We start from the raw sequence: 15,594 nt of genomic DNA, 5'->3' as shown, positions 1-15,594 counted from the left end.
CAGACACTCAACAACAACACATCATTTGCAGACTATAATTACTGGTTTGCAAAAAATATTTTTAACCCAAAAAGGTGAAATGACATCATCTCCCACGGCACACCAGACTGTATCTCACGGCACAGTGGTTGAAAAACACTGTCTTAGGGTGTTGCTCGTGTTGTGTGATGCCATTTTTACATGACTTGAGTTGACATTTTACTGCACTTCTCCTAGTTTTTCCACAAATGCACGGCTTCTGGAGTGTCCCGGTAGACTCGTCTAACAGCCGACGGAACACAATTGAAGCACTTCAGACGTGGGTAAGTACACAAGTTCATCATTTTTTTTTACTACGTGGGCTGTATTGCTGGAAGACAGAAGCACATGTTCCTTCACTTTAGCACATGTCTGTTCCATTAGAAAGAGCTGATGTAGAACAGGACAGCCTTTTTCAACCAGTGTCTGGTGTGTCCTGGGAAATTATGCAATTTTACCTACCGTACTTTTTCTGGATCATAGGGCGCACTAGATTATAAGGCGCACTGCCGATGAGCGGGTTCATTCAGGTCTATTTTCATACAAAAGGCGCACCGGATTATAGGGCGCATTAGAGAAGTCATATTATTAGTCTTAGTCTTTATTTATTTGAAGGGACAATGCACAGAAACATAAAGCTCAAAGACAGATATGTTTTGTACCAGATTATAGCTCATTTCCATCTGCAGTCCCTGGCTACCTAAATTAAAGGGATACAAAAATCATGCAATAAAATTATGACAATAAAATCATCCTATAGCATGTAATCAAATTAAGAAAAGTCATAAAATGCCCTTTCATGGACACATACTTCAATCCAATCCACTTTATTTATATAGCACATTTAAACAACAAAAATGTTTCCAAAGTGCTGCACAACAAGATTAAAAACAATATTAAAAACAATATCCTTAATATAATATATATATATTTAATATACAATACAACCACACCTTGTTCACGAGTGGGGGAAGAGTGGATCGTGAGATCGACAGGCGGATCGGTGCGGCGTCTTCAGTAATGCGGACACTGTATCGATCCGTTGTAGTGAAGAAGGAGCTGAGCCGGAAGGCAAAGCTCTCGATTTACCGGTCGATCTACGTTCCCATCCTCACCTATGGTCATGAGCTTTGGGTCATGACCGAAAGGACAAGATCACGGGTACAAGCGGCCGAAATGAGTTTCCTCCGCCGAGTGGCGGGGCTCTCCCTTAGAGATAGGGTGAGAAGCTCTGTCATTCGGGGGGAGCTCAAAGTAAAGCCGCTGCTCCTCCACATCGAGAGGAGCCAGATGAAGTGGTTCGGGCATCTGGTCAGGATGCCACCCGAACGCCTCCCTAGGAAGGTGTTTCGGGCACGTCCGACCGGTAGGAGGCCACGGGGAAGACCCAGGACACGCTGGGAAGACTATCTCTCCCGGCTGGCCTGGGAATGCCTCGGGATCCCCCGGGAGGAGCTGGACGAAGTGGCTGGGGAGAGGGAAGTCTGGGCTTCCCTGCTTAAGCTGCTGCCTCCGCGACCCGACCTCGGATAAGCGGAAGAAGATGGATGGATGGATGGATACAACCACACCTCATTTACATCGTCACACAAAGACAATACATGCTCTTGTTCACATCTGTCATCATTTGTAAAAACAACCATGATTTTAACAGACACACCTCACAATTTACAACAAAAATGCTCTCATGGATAAATATAATACACATTAAGTTGACATAGTGCCCACCTTAGTGGCCGTGTGAGCAGCTTTGATTGAAGCCACTTTTTAACATCAATTGTGAATTAGATATTATGATTTTTTTCCTAAATGTAAAAGACTTCTTTGTGGTCTACATAACATGTAATTGTGGTTCCTTGGTCAAAATGTTGCATAGATGATGTTTTACACATCAACTCCAATGGCTTTTTTCTGACAGTCGCTTCAGGATGCGCCGTTTTGTGGGCGGTCTTATTTACGTGGCTCCCCTTCGACAGCGTTTTCTCCCCGTCATCTTTGTTGTAGCGGTGTAGCGTGCAAGGACGGGAGTGGAAGAAGTGTCAAAAGATGGAGCTAACTGTATTAATGACATTCAGACTTTACTTCAATCAATAACGGAGCAGCATCTCCTCATCCGTGGCTCACTAGTGCAACAACAACACCGGAAATGTGTCCTGTGAAAAACCGTCCGACTGGAACTCTCTAATAACTAAAGTTCCTTGGGTGAATAATGTAAACCTGTCATGATCCGTGGCCCGGATCATGTTTTTGTTATATTCTGTTAGTTTTGGACTCCCTTAGTTCCTGTTTTTGTGCACCCTTGTTTGTTTTTAGTTACCATGGGTGCTTGTTGTTTCCACTTGTCTCTGATTGGTGCTCGGGACGCTCACCTGTTTTCCGAGCACTAATCAGAGGGACTATTTAAACCTGCCTTTGCCGGTTAGTCGGCCTGGCTTAATTGTTTGCTTCATGCAACAAGTTACATGAGTATTCCTTGTCTGAATACAGGGATGCAAACGGACCACTCCGGACAGGACCTGCAGGTAGGAACATGAACATTATGCGCACTGGGGTTTATAAGGCGCACTGTCGATTTTTGAGTAAATGAAAGGATTTTAAGTGTGCCTTATAGTCCGAAAAATACGGTACTTGGTCTAAAAATATTTTTTGCAAACCAATAATTATAATCCCAAAATAATATGCTGTTGTTAAGGGTCTCTGCAGTCTAGAGATCGGCAAAGTAACCATGTATTACTGTGTAATATCAGTAGGGGGCAGCAGGTAGATAATTGCTTCGTAGGCCTACCTTTAGACAAGAGAATTAGGGATGCATGGATGGTTAAGGTTAGGGTTTGAATTCATATCGAACAATTGTGTCAGGTTTTTGATGAGAACAACTTTATATTGTCATTATAGGCTAAATTTTTCAGTATTTTCTGCTAGTGGTGTGCCTGGGGATTTTAAAAAAAAAGGTTGAAAAACACTGGTATAGGACAGTGTTTCTCAAACTGTGGTGCAGTACGCCAAAGAGTCACTTGATTAAAGTACATTGTTTTATTTTCTTATATTCAAACACAGTGTTACTGTTCAAACTGTGCGTAATGTTACAGTGGCCAAAATATTAAATATACTCGTTAAATAAAACCTCTGCCTTGTTTTCGATGAATACTTAGGCCTACTATGCTCCTGTATTTGAACCTTGGTCATTATTAGAGATGTCCGATAAAATCGAACTGCCGATATTATCGGCCGATAAATGCTTTAAAATGTAATATCGGAAATTATCGGTATCGGTTTAAAAATTACCAGTATCGGTTTCAAAAAGTAAAATGTATGACTTTTTATAACGCCGCTGTGTACACGGACGTAGGGAGAAGTACAAAGCGCCAATAAACCTTAAAGGCACTGCCTTTGCGTGCCGGCCCAGTTACATAATATCTACGGCTATTCACACACAGAAGTGAATGCAATGCCTACTTGGTCAACAGCCATACAGGTCACACTGAGGGTGGCCGTATAAACAACTTCAACACTGTTACAAATATGCACCACACTGTGAACCCACACCAAACAAGAATGACAAACACATTTCGGGAGAACATCCGCACCGTAACACAACATAAACACAACACAACAAATACCCAGAACCCCTTGCAGCACTAACTCTTCCGGGAAGCTACAATATACACACCCCGCTAACCCCGTCCACCTCCACCTCCTCATGCTCTCTCAGGGAGAGCGTGTCCCAAATTCCAAGCTGCTGTTTTGAGGCACGTTAAAAAAAAAAATGCACTTTGTGACTTCAATAATAAATATGGCAGTGCCATGTTGGCATTTTTTTCCATAACTTGAGTTGATTTATTTTGGAAAACCTTGTTACATTGTTTAATGCCTCCAGCGGGGCATCACAACAAAATTAGGCATAATAATGTGTTAATTATATATTGGTATCGGTTGATATCGGAATCGATAATTAAGAGTTGGACAATATCGGAATATCTGATATCGGCAAAAAAGCCATTATCGGACATCTCTAGTCATTATGATGGTACTTGGAGAGCCAAGTGTTTTCTGAGGTGGTAAGAAAAAGTTTGAGAACCACAGATATAGGAGATGTGTTGTGGAAGAAGAGAGGGCCAAACTGCCCCGGGCAAGGATAGGATACGTGTTCCTGAAGGGTACACGCTGTACGTGACAAACGGCGCTGAGGACAAAAAAAAAAGAAGATGTGCGTCAGCCATCAAAGCGGCAAAAAGAGCTGTTGCTTCGAAGGCCTTTAACAACGTCTTTAAACCGCTGCACACATGAACGCCACACTCGTCTGCTTGAGCAAGTTGAAGATGGAAACATGTGCTCCAAAACAGAAAAGAAAAAGCCACAGTTTCCTTTTCTCTGCCTTTTTTTTTTTTTTTTTTTTTTTTTTTTTTTTTTGCTACTTTGACACACACAAGCAAGTCAAGGTGACTGTGGCGGTCTTGCTGTCGGCGAGCACAACATAAAAAGCGGCGTCAGAGAAGACCGGGCCGACGGCGATTGAGCAAAACATCCACGGTCTGACTCACATCTATGGAAGTAGAATTGTCTCACATCAACTTATATATATATATATCAATATGATATTAATACTAGAGATGTCCGATAATGGCTTTTTTTGCCGATATCCGATATTCCGATATTGTCCAACTCTTAATTACAGATTCCGATATCAACGGATACCGATATATACAGTCGTGGAATTGACACATTATTATGCCTAATTTTGTTGTGATGCCCCGCTGGATGCATTAAACAGGGTAGCGGGGGGGTGTATATTGTAGCGTCCCAGAAGAGTTAGTGCTGCAAGGGGTTCTGGGTATTTGTTCTGTTGTGTTACGGTGCGGATGTTCTCCCGAAATGTGTTTGTCATTTTTGTTTGGTGTGGGTTCACAGTGTGGCGCGTATTTGTAACAGTGTTAAAGTTGTTTATACAGCCACCCTCAGTGTGACCTGTATGGCTGTTAACCAAGTATGATTTGCATTCACTTGTGTGTGTGAAAAGCCGTAGATATTATGTAACTGGGCCGGCACGCAAAGGCAGTGCCTTTAAGTTTTATTGGCGCTCTGTACTTCTCCCTACGTCCGTGTGCACAGCGACGTTTTAAAAAGTCATAAATTTTACTTTTTGAAACCGATAATTTCCAAAATTACATTTTAAAGCATTTATCGGCTCATCTCTAATTAATACATATGCATATATTAATAAATATACAAATACATATACAAATGTGATATACAAATAAACAAATAATTTGTATAAATGAACGCGTATTTGTAAATATATTTTTGAGATTTGAAAATATATACAATAAAAATTTATAAATATAAAAATGTGTCATACAAATAAATCAAGACTTTGTATAAACGTGTATTTTTAAATATATTTTTGAGATTTGAAAATATATACGATAAAAATGTATAAATATAAAAATGTGACATACAAATAAATCAAGAATTTGTATGGATAAACGTGTATTTGTAAATATATTTTTGAGATTTGAAAATATATACAATTAAAATGTATAAACATAAAAATGTGACATACAAATAAATCAAGAATTTGTATAAATAAACGTGTGTTTGTAAATATATTTTTGAGATTTGAATATAAAAATATGCTTGATTTTTTTATTTGTATTTGTATATGCATTTGCATATGTGGATCGCTTTTTTTGCTTTTGTGTCGACGAGACATTCCTCCCACAAACCAGATGCACAAACAAATGTGACCTACACACTCCCCTGAACAACCAGCAGAGGGCACTGCAGCCAGAGCAGTCAAATATAATTAATATTTGGGATTGATTCTGCATGGGTTCCCTCCAGGTACTCCGGCTTCCTCCCACCTCCAAAGACATGCACCTGGGGATAGGTTGATTGGCAACACTAAATTGGCCCTAGTGTGTGAATGTGAGTGTGAATGTTGTCTGTCTATCTGTGTTGGCCCTGCGATGAGGTGGCGACTTGTCCAGGGTGTACGCCGCCTTCCGCCCGATTGTAGCTGAGATAGGCTCCAGCACCCCCCACGACCCCGAAAGGGATAAGCGGTAGGAAATGGATGGATGAATAGTTTGTAATAGTGTTTGGGGCACGTCCGACCGGCAGGAGGCCAAGGGGAAGACCCAGGACACGTTGGGAAGACTATGTCTCCCGGCTGGCCTGGGAACGCCTCGGGATCCCCTGGGAGGAGTTGGACGAAGTGGCTGGGGACAGGGAAGTCTGGGCTTCTCTGCTTAGGCTGCTGCCCCCGCGACCCGACCCGATTTCGGATAAGCGGAAGAAAATGGATGCATGGATAGTTTGTAATATTATTTAGCACCATGTTTTGGATGAATACATTCATAATCAATGAAATAACACAGAAAGTACAAAGAATCAATAAGTGAGTATTCTTCTTCCTCCCCTCGTTAACGTGCAACGTGATTAAGTGTCGATTTTTTAAACGCCGCTTGTTCCGTCACGCCTGCAGACTGCGTCCACGTGCTCCACGCCGCTTGGAAGTGGGTCAATCAGGCTGTTGACTTTAGGCTCTCATGCAAACTGACCTTTTGTTTGTCAGCGTGATGGGGGCTCTCAGGCTGCTTTGAAAGATGACTCATGTGTCATCTTTTACGTTTAGTGCTCATTTTTATGCCCCAGTGGGGAACACAACTCATCGTGAAACAAAAGACAACGTCACTATTCTGTCTCGTTGTCTACTTTGACCTACATATTGTCCTGACAAAGTCTACTTTTACATTAAATGCAATGTTGTGTACATCTCTTACTAATTAGTACCCCTTTTTAACGGCGTTGGTTTATTTTCACCATCACTGTGGTACTTCCGTTTTCGTACACACCACTTTCGCTTTTTGACTAAAACGTTTCCACCTAAAATTTCCTTTACTCGTTTTTCGTGTGCCGTTTCGGTGAGACATTACGATGCAATGCTCCAGTACGACCATTTTCAGTACCGAGTAATTAGGGTTGTACGGTATACCGGTATTAGTATAGTACCCCGATACTAATGAATCATATTCGGTACTATACCGCCTCTGAAAAGTACCGGTCCCTCACCCCCCAGTTCCCCCGTCGTCGTCACGTCTTGTCATTGCTGGTTTACCAGCAGAGGAGCATGTTCGGCAGCGCACAGTCACGGAGTACTTACAAGCAGACACAGTGTGTAGACAGAAAAGGGAGAACGGATGAATTTTGGCTTAAAAACTAAAGATAAAGGTGAAGTTATAACAGTGAAACGCCCTCAGAAAGAGGTGCTTTAAGACATGGCTAGCTCGCTAGCGGCTAATTTCCAGTGTTTTAGCTACTTCTAAATCACTAATCCAATGGCGACAAATAAAGTACATTTCTTACAAGTATCATCCCTGCAGGATGAGGAATAGCTAAACATGCTTCACTACACACCGTAGCATGCGGCTCTTTAGCGCCGCCCCAGTGCCTCCCTGGAGCATTTTAAAAAAAAAGGATTGAAAATGGTAAAAAGATGGGGGGGGGGATTTTTTTGTTTTGTTTTAGTATGTTTTTTGTTTGTGGACAAACATGACACAAACCTTCCCAATTGTTAGAAAGCCCGCTGTTTAATATGAGTATTTGGTGAACATCGTTTTGTCCTACTAGTTTCGGCGGTTCTTGAACTCACCATAGTGTGGACTGTTCACGCAACAGTTGGTTTACATGTCAAATCTTCCTCTCCTCCTTTGTCTCATTTTGTCCACCAAAAGTTTTATGCTGTACGTGAATGCACACAGGTGCGCTTTGTTGGTGTTCTTGATTTGTTGGAGTGCTAATCAGGCATATTTGGTCACTGCAAGCTAATCCATGCTAACATTCTATTTAGGCTAGCTGCATGTACATGTTACATCATTATGCCTCATTTTAGGTACATTTGAGCTCATTTAATTTCCTTTACTTTTATCCTCTTTGTATATAATTTATATTTGCATGTCTCATGACACATTATCTGTAGGTAATATTGCTTGCATTTCTGATAGTTTGTGTGCCATGTTGTTCCAGACCACAGCAAACATTACCTAACTTGCAAATTGTAGAGGTTGCCCTCTAGTGGGTTCCTCGGACCACCACACACTGCCACGAGAGCCCGGATTTATGGGTACAACGCTGTTTTATTTGCGTACAGATTGCTCCGCTTTTGCTTTGGGGCGGTATAGCTCGGTTGGTAGAGCGGCCGTGCCAGCAACTTGAGGGTTGCAGGTTCGATCCCCGCTTCCGCCATCCTAGTCACTGCCGTTGTGTCCTTGGGCAAGACACCTTACCCACCTGCTCCCAGTGCCACCCACACTGGTTTAAATGTAACTTAGATCTTGGGTTTCACTATGTAAAGCGCTTTGAGTCACTTGAGAAAAAGCGCTATATAAATATAATTCACTTCACTTTCCAGCAAAATGTCTTTCTTTTTCCGAGTCCGTGTCTCTCTCTCTCTGGCTCCCACTCCAACTGTCTCGTTCCGGCTGCTGCTAATAAAGGCGACAGGTGATTAGATAACAAGGCCCACCTGGGCCATCCACTCACCTGTCGCTGTCTTCGAGGCCGGTCCTTGCACACCCCGTTCCGCGGCAGGCCCGCAGGCCACACCCACCCTCCACACAAATACTGTAATAAATCTATTAAAAGAAGACAGCCTGCCGTTTCCTTCAACTTGGACACACACATCTTTACCTTTGGCTATTAAAAGCCAGTCATTTCCAGGAGTTATCTCACCTTCTGAGAAGCCTCCATTTTACTAATGCTTTCTAATGTTGTAAAAATGTGTAGAATAAATATTACATTTCAACATTTCTGTCAACGAAGATTGGCGTCAGCCTGCGACACATAGTCATTTTGATAGTAGGCTATTACAGCTAATATAGACACTTACGTCATGTGTTTCATTTTTTGCGGCTCCAGACAAATTTTTTTTGTTTAATATTTGGTCCAATATGACTCTTTCAACGTTTTGGGTTGCCCTAGAAGTAGAGCGTAGACCTTAGTAAACTTAGTTTGTCCATCTGTTAGCATGTTCATAGTTGGAGTGGTGCCACTATTGTTCCCCTGATGTCGTAATATTCTGTACCTGCACTTTTATCCAGATTCTCACCCAAAAAATGACTGTTTCACGTCGTACAAATATGAGAAAACACCAACGCTTGTGGTGTCTTACGACTTTTACTTATACACTCTCTATTTGTATGTTATTTCTTTATTATTGTCTTGAAATAAACTAGTCAGTCGGTACTTTATCTCGTCCCCCGACCATTGTGGCTCCCTCATTGTTCATAGTTTGTGTGGCCTTCCCCGCCGTGCACATCCCTTTCTAGTTAGCGCTGATTCACGCCGGCTGACTCAAATGGTTCACCTTTTCTCGACCTTGAACACGACAATTGTGACGTGTCGTCGTCAGTGTGTCACTGGCTGAGTGGGATGGAGGTCTTATCCAACAGTTGTGCTTTCAAAGGGGTTGCGCGTGTGCCTAAATTAGTGGTTCTCAAACTTTTCCCACCAAGTACCACCTCAGAAAACACTTGGCTCTCTAAGTACCACCATAATGACCAACATTAAAATATAGTAGCGTAGTAGGGCTACGTATTCATTAAAAACAAGGCAGTAGTTTTATTTTAACGATTATTTAATATTTTCGGGATACAGTTTGAACAGTGACACTGAGTTTGAATCTAGGAAAATAACTCTTTGTACTTAAATAATGAATCACATAAAAGTAACTGCCTAGAGAAGTTAAAGTACCACTAGATCAGCAGTCGGCAACCCAAAATGTTGAAAGAGCCATATTGGACCAAAAATACAACAACAACAAATCTGTCTGGAGCCGCAAAAAATTAAAAGTCTTATATAAGTGTTATAATGAAGGCAACACATGATGTAAGTGTCTATAGTAGCTATAATAGCCTACTATCAAAATTACTTTAAAAGTCTTATATAAGTGTTATAATGAAGGCAACACATGATGTAAGTGTCTATGTCAGCTATATTAGCCTACTATCAAAATGACTTTAAAAGTCTTATATACCGTATTTTCCGCACTATAAGGCGCACCGGATTATTAGCCGCACCTTCTATGAATTACATATTTCATAATTTTGTCCACCAATAAGCCGCCCCGGACTATAAGCCGCGCCTACGCTGCGCTAAAGTGAATGTCAAAAAAACGCTGCGCTAAAGTGAATGTCAAAAAAACAGTCAGATAGTTCAGTCAAACTTTAATAATATATTGAAAACCAGCGTTCTAACAACTCTGTCCCAAAATGTACGCAAATGTGCAATCACAAACATAGTAAAATTCAAAATGGTGTAGAGCAATAGTAACATAATGTTGCTCGAACGTTAATGTCACAACACACAAAATAAACATAGCGCTCACCTTCTGAAGTTATTCTTCATTCGTAAATCCTTCGAATTCTTCGTCTTCGGTGTCCGAATTGAAAAGTTGCGCAAGCGTGGTATCCAAAATGGCCGGTTCCGTCTCGTCGAAGTCATCGGGAGTCAGTGTCGCTGTTGTTCTGTGAATCCTGCCTTCCGGAAAGCTCGGACCACAGTTGTGACCGAAATATCTGCCCAGGCATTTACGATCCACTGGCAAATGTTGGTGTATGTCGTCCGGCGCTGTCTGCCCGTCTTAGTGAAGGTGTGTTCGCCTTCGGAGCTGTGTGAAAAAAGCCACCCGGCCTCTTCGCGTAAACTTCCCTTAACCACTCGCTCATCTTTTCTTCATCCATCCATCCCTTCGAGTTAGCTTTTATGATGACGCCGGCTGGAAAGGTCTCTTTTGGCAAGGTCTTCCTTTTGAATATCACCATGGGTGGAAGTTAGCATGGCAAGCTAGAACCACAGTGAAGGATGACTTCTCATTCCCTGTGGTGCGAATATTCACCGTACGTGCTCCCGTTCCACAGTGCGGTTCACAGGAATATCAGTTGCTGTGAAATACGGTAGTAATCCGTGTGCGGATGGAGAGATTGCGTCTTTTTATGAACCGGATCGCTTAGTAGGAGCCATTTTGTGGTCTTTACAGATGTAAACAGGAAATGAAACGTACGGTGATATCCGCGCGTTTTTTCTTCTTCTTCCGGGGGCGGGTAGAAGAAGAAGCGCTTCCTGTTCTATGGGGGCGGGTGCTTTCCTTGGCGGTTGCTTGCGTAGAAGAAGAAGCGCTTCCTGTTCTACCGGGAAAAAAGATGGCGGCTGTTTACCGAAGTTGCGAGATCGAAACTTTATGAAAATGAATCATAATAAAGCGCACCGGGTTATAAGGCGCACTGTCAGCTTTTGAGAACATTTGTGGTTTTTAGGTGCGCCTTATAGTGCGGAAAATACGGTAAGTGTTATAATGAAGGCAACGCATGATGTAAGTGTCTATATTAGCTATAATAGCCTACTATCAAAATGACTGTGTGTCGCAGGCTGACGCAAATCTTCGTTGACAGAAATGTTGAAATGTAATATTTATTCTACACATTTTTTCAACATTGGAAAACGTGACTAAAACCGAGGCTTTTCAGAAGGTGTGATAACTCCTGGAAATTACTGACTTGGAATGGCCAAAGGTAAAGAAGTGTGTGTCCAAGATGAAGGAAACGGAAACTACAAATATACCTAAAATACGAGGCATAATGATGCGTTATGTACATACAGCTAGCGTAAATAGCATGTTAGCATGGATTAGCTTGCAGTCATGCACTGACCAAATATGTCTGATTAGCGCTCCACACAAGTCAATAACATCAACAAAGCTCACCTTTGTGTATACACGCACAGTATAAAACGTTTGATGGACGAAATGAGACAAAGAAGGAGTGGCATAAAACATGTCTTTCTGTGGCAGCATCAAGGAAAGTTGCACATGTAAATAAGGGACTTCCGAAATTAGTGGGACAAAATGGCGTGCGCCAAATACTCTCATCAGTGAAGAATGTTTAATATAAACCGTGGGATTTCTATCTACCCTCCGGGGGGGTTAAGGTGTGGGGGCGGGAGGGTGTATATTGTAGCCCGGAAGAGTTACGGATACAAGGGATTCTGGGTATTTGTTCTGTTGTGTTTATTTTGTGTTACGGTGCGGATTGTTACGATCCGCTGCCCGGATCAGAGTTTGTTTGTTTGTGTCACGTGTTTTCAGCACCTTGAGTTTAGTTTGTTTCTGTTGCCATGACGGCAGATTGTGCGCACCTGCCTCTGGTTAGTGTTCGGGACGCGCACCTGTTGCCCGGGCGCTAATCAGAGGGCTATTTAGTCTTTGCTCTGGCCTCACTCTGTCTGGCTTCGTAGTTTGTTCTCACACAACTGATGACGACGATTATTTACTGTTTCTTAGCTACTAGTTCTCACGCTAGGCTCTTTTGGTTTGCTAGCTCCCACGCTAGCCCTTTTGTTTGTTCATCATATTATTTATATTTAAAATAAATCATTTTTCCTACCTGCAAGCTGTGTCCGAAGCCGTCTGCATCCTTGGGAGAACCACACCCGCATCACTATGCGACCCAGTCGTCACAGTACGAAGCCAGCAGAAAACAATTCTCCCGCACTGGCTAACGAGGAGTTGGACGAAGGTACGCTCATGGTGTTGCGAGCGATGGAAGCCGAGACGCTTCGCTATTCGACGGAGGAGAGGTCGAATCTCATGTGGGGACCTGGAGGCTCTCTTATCCCCATCGATTCCCTCTGGTCGGAAGACATCGCCGCTAAACCGCAGTACCGTGCGCGCCGTCAAAGACGGAAGCCGGCCAGGAGGTCTTTCCCTCGCCGCCAAGACGCGCCGCTCCTGCAAACTCCTCCCCCGGACCGAAGCAAGCTACATTCAGCCCAAACTCCCCCTCCTCAGATGTTTGGCAACCCCATCGACCACTTCGCCAAAAAGTTCTCCGATTGGGCTGTAAGTCACATGGACAGTTGCAACAGTAATGTCATGTCATTGGCGCCTCCCGAAGAGGTAACTCCGCCCACTTCTGATGACATCATTGAACAAGATTTTTTTTTTCCATCTTCTAAGTCTTTCTGTCAGCCAATACCAAATGACTTTCATTGTAAGATAAGACATTATCAGGACATTTTTATTAAGTGTAAGTCTAGTCAGTCACATTCTGATTTTCAGACTCCACCTCCAGTGACTTTGGTTCCGCCCCCAGTGACTATTGCTCCGCCCACTGCACATATTTTTTCCCCCTGTGCTCCCACCCAATCTCAAGTGGGGGATGATAATAGTCAATTTGGACAATTTGAAGAATATACCCCCCTCCATACCTCCCCCCACCCACCCTTGAAGACGGTTCCAAACCGCAAAGAGCGCGTCTGGTATCCGCGTCTTGAGGGGGGGGCTAGTACTGGGAACTGTGCTAGTGCGGTGGCACAACTTCGGCGTGCTAAGCCGCAACCTCCTGCACGGCCACCGCCACCAGTCTTTCGGCGTGCTAAGCCGCAACCCCCTGCACGGCCACCGCCACCAGTCTTTCGACGTGCTAAGCCGCAACCCCCTGCACGGCCACCGCTACCAGTTTTTCGGCGTGCTAAGCCGCAACCCCCTGCACGGCCACCGCCACCAGTTTTTCGGCGTGCTAAACCGCAACCTCCTGCAAGGCCACCGCCACCAGTCTTCCGGCGTGCTAAACCGCAACCTCCTGCACGGCCACCGCCACCAGTCCTTCGTCCTGCTAAGCCACAACCGCCAGCTAGGCCACCACCAGCTGCACCTCGGCTAGCACCTGTTCCTGCACCTCGGCTGACACACCAAGCTTCGTCTCCAGTACCTCCACCACGCCAAGCTCCACCATGCCAAGTTCCTCGGCTGGTTCCCACATCAGCGCCGGCTCCAAGGCTGGTTCCCACACCAGCGCCGGCTCCAAGGCTGGTTCCCACACCAGCGCCGGCTCCAAGGCTGGTTCTCACACCAGCGCCGGCTCCAAGGCTGGTTCTCACACCAGCACCGACTCCAAGACCAACCCCTGTCCCGGCTCCAAGGCTGGTTCCCACACCAGCGCCGGCTCCAAGGCTGGTTCCCACACCAGCGCCGGCTCCAAGGCTGGTTCCCACACCAGCGCCGGCTCCACGGCTGGTACCCACACCAGCGCCGGCTCCACGGCTGGTACCCACACCAGCGCCGGCTCCACGGCTGGTACCCACACCAGCGCCGGCTCCACGGCTGGTACCCACACCAGCGCCGGCTCCACGGCTGGTACCAGAACCTGCACCTGCTCCACGGCTGGTACCAGAACCTGCACCTGCTCCCACGGCGACGACGTCTCCTCCTGCCTCCACGGCGACGTCGGCTCCTCCTGCCTCCACGGCGACGTCGGCTCCTCCTGCCTCCACGGCGACGTCGGCTCCTCCTGCCTCCACGGCGACGTCGGCTCCTCCTGCCTCCACGGCGACGTCGGCTCCTCCTGTTTCCACGGCGACGTCTGCTCTCTCCTCGTCTTCGTCTCAGCGACCTCGAGTGGTCTGGCTGCGCAAGCGGCGTTCTCGGAGGTTTGTTTATGGACGCCAGTGGCGCAAACAGCAGCGACACCCGAGACGTAGTCGTAGAACTCTCCGGCTGCTGAACTTCTGGCGCCACTCACGCCCACCTTCTCGGCAGCCACGAATGTGGCCTTTCCGTGGTCGCCCGCCTCGCCTGCGGCAGCGGCGTTCCACTCGCCGCCGCCACCTGACTCTTCCCCGGTGGATTCGGGGACACGTGGCCTGGCGACCCACCACCAAATCCTCCCTCCACCCTCCCTTGACTCTCGAACTATTTCTTGTTTTTTGGGTTCTAGTTTTATTTAGTGTCAAGGGACATCTGGAATCTGTCCTTTAAGGGGGGGTACTGTTACGATCCGCTGCCCGGATCAGAGTTTGTTTGTTTGTGTCACGTGTTTTCAGCACCTTGAGTTTAGTTTGTTTCTGTTGCCATGACGGCAGATTGTGCGCACCTGCCTCTGGTTAGTGTTCGGGACGCGCACCTGTTGCCCGGGCGCTAATCAGAGGGCTATTTAGTCTTTGCTCTGGCCTCACTCTGTCTGGCTTCGTAGTTTGTTCTCACACAACTGATGACGACGATTATTTACTGTTTCTTAGCTACTAGTTCTCACGCTAGGCTCTTTTGGTTTGCTAGCTCCCACGCTAGCCCTTTTGTTTGTTCATCATATTATTTATATTTAAAATAAATCATTTTTCCTACCTGCAAGCTGTGTCCGAAGCCGTCTGCATCCTTGGGAGAACCACACCCGCATCACTATGCGACCCAGTCGTCACACGGATGCTCTCCTAAAATGTGTTTGTCATTCTTGTTTTGTGTGGGTTCACAGTGTGGCGCATATTTGTAACAGTGTTAAAGTTGTTTATACGGCCACCCTCAGTGTGACCTGTATGGCTGTTGATCAAGTATGTCTTGCAGTCACTTATGTGTGCTATAATAGCCTACTATCAAAATTACTTTAAAAGCCTTATATAAGTGTTATAATGAAGGCAACACATGATGTAAGTGTCTATATTAGCTATATTAGCCTACTATCAAAGGCTGACGCAAATCTTCGTTGACAGAAATTTTAGAATTTCATTTTTATTCTACACGTTTTTGCAACA

General features: G+C 44.9%; 1 protein-coding gene across 1 annotated transcript in view; it reads left to right on the top strand.

Annotated features, from left to right (window-relative positions):
* Window positions 1–270: 270 nt before the first annotated feature.
* Window positions 271–15,594, top strand: part of usp46 (ubiquitin specific peptidase 46) — a 45,479-nt gene continuing 30,155 nt past the window's right edge. Inside the window, exons 1-2 of the mRNA XM_061978089.1 lie at window positions 271–302; window positions 2,506–2,540. The gene's annotated coding sequence lies outside the window, so the exon portion shown is untranslated. The remainder of the gene's footprint in view (window positions 303–2,505; window positions 2,541–15,594) is intronic.

This window comes from Nerophis lumbriciformis, linkage group LG18 (genome assembly GCF_033978685.3).
Source record: "Nerophis lumbriciformis linkage group LG18, RoL_Nlum_v2.1, whole genome shotgun sequence".
In the NCBI taxonomy this organism is placed as follows: Eukaryota; Metazoa; Chordata; class Actinopteri; order Syngnathiformes; family Syngnathidae; genus Nerophis; species Nerophis lumbriciformis.
The sequence above is the reverse complement of the archived record's forward strand: the minus strand, read 5'-3'. Positions and strand labels throughout refer to the sequence as shown.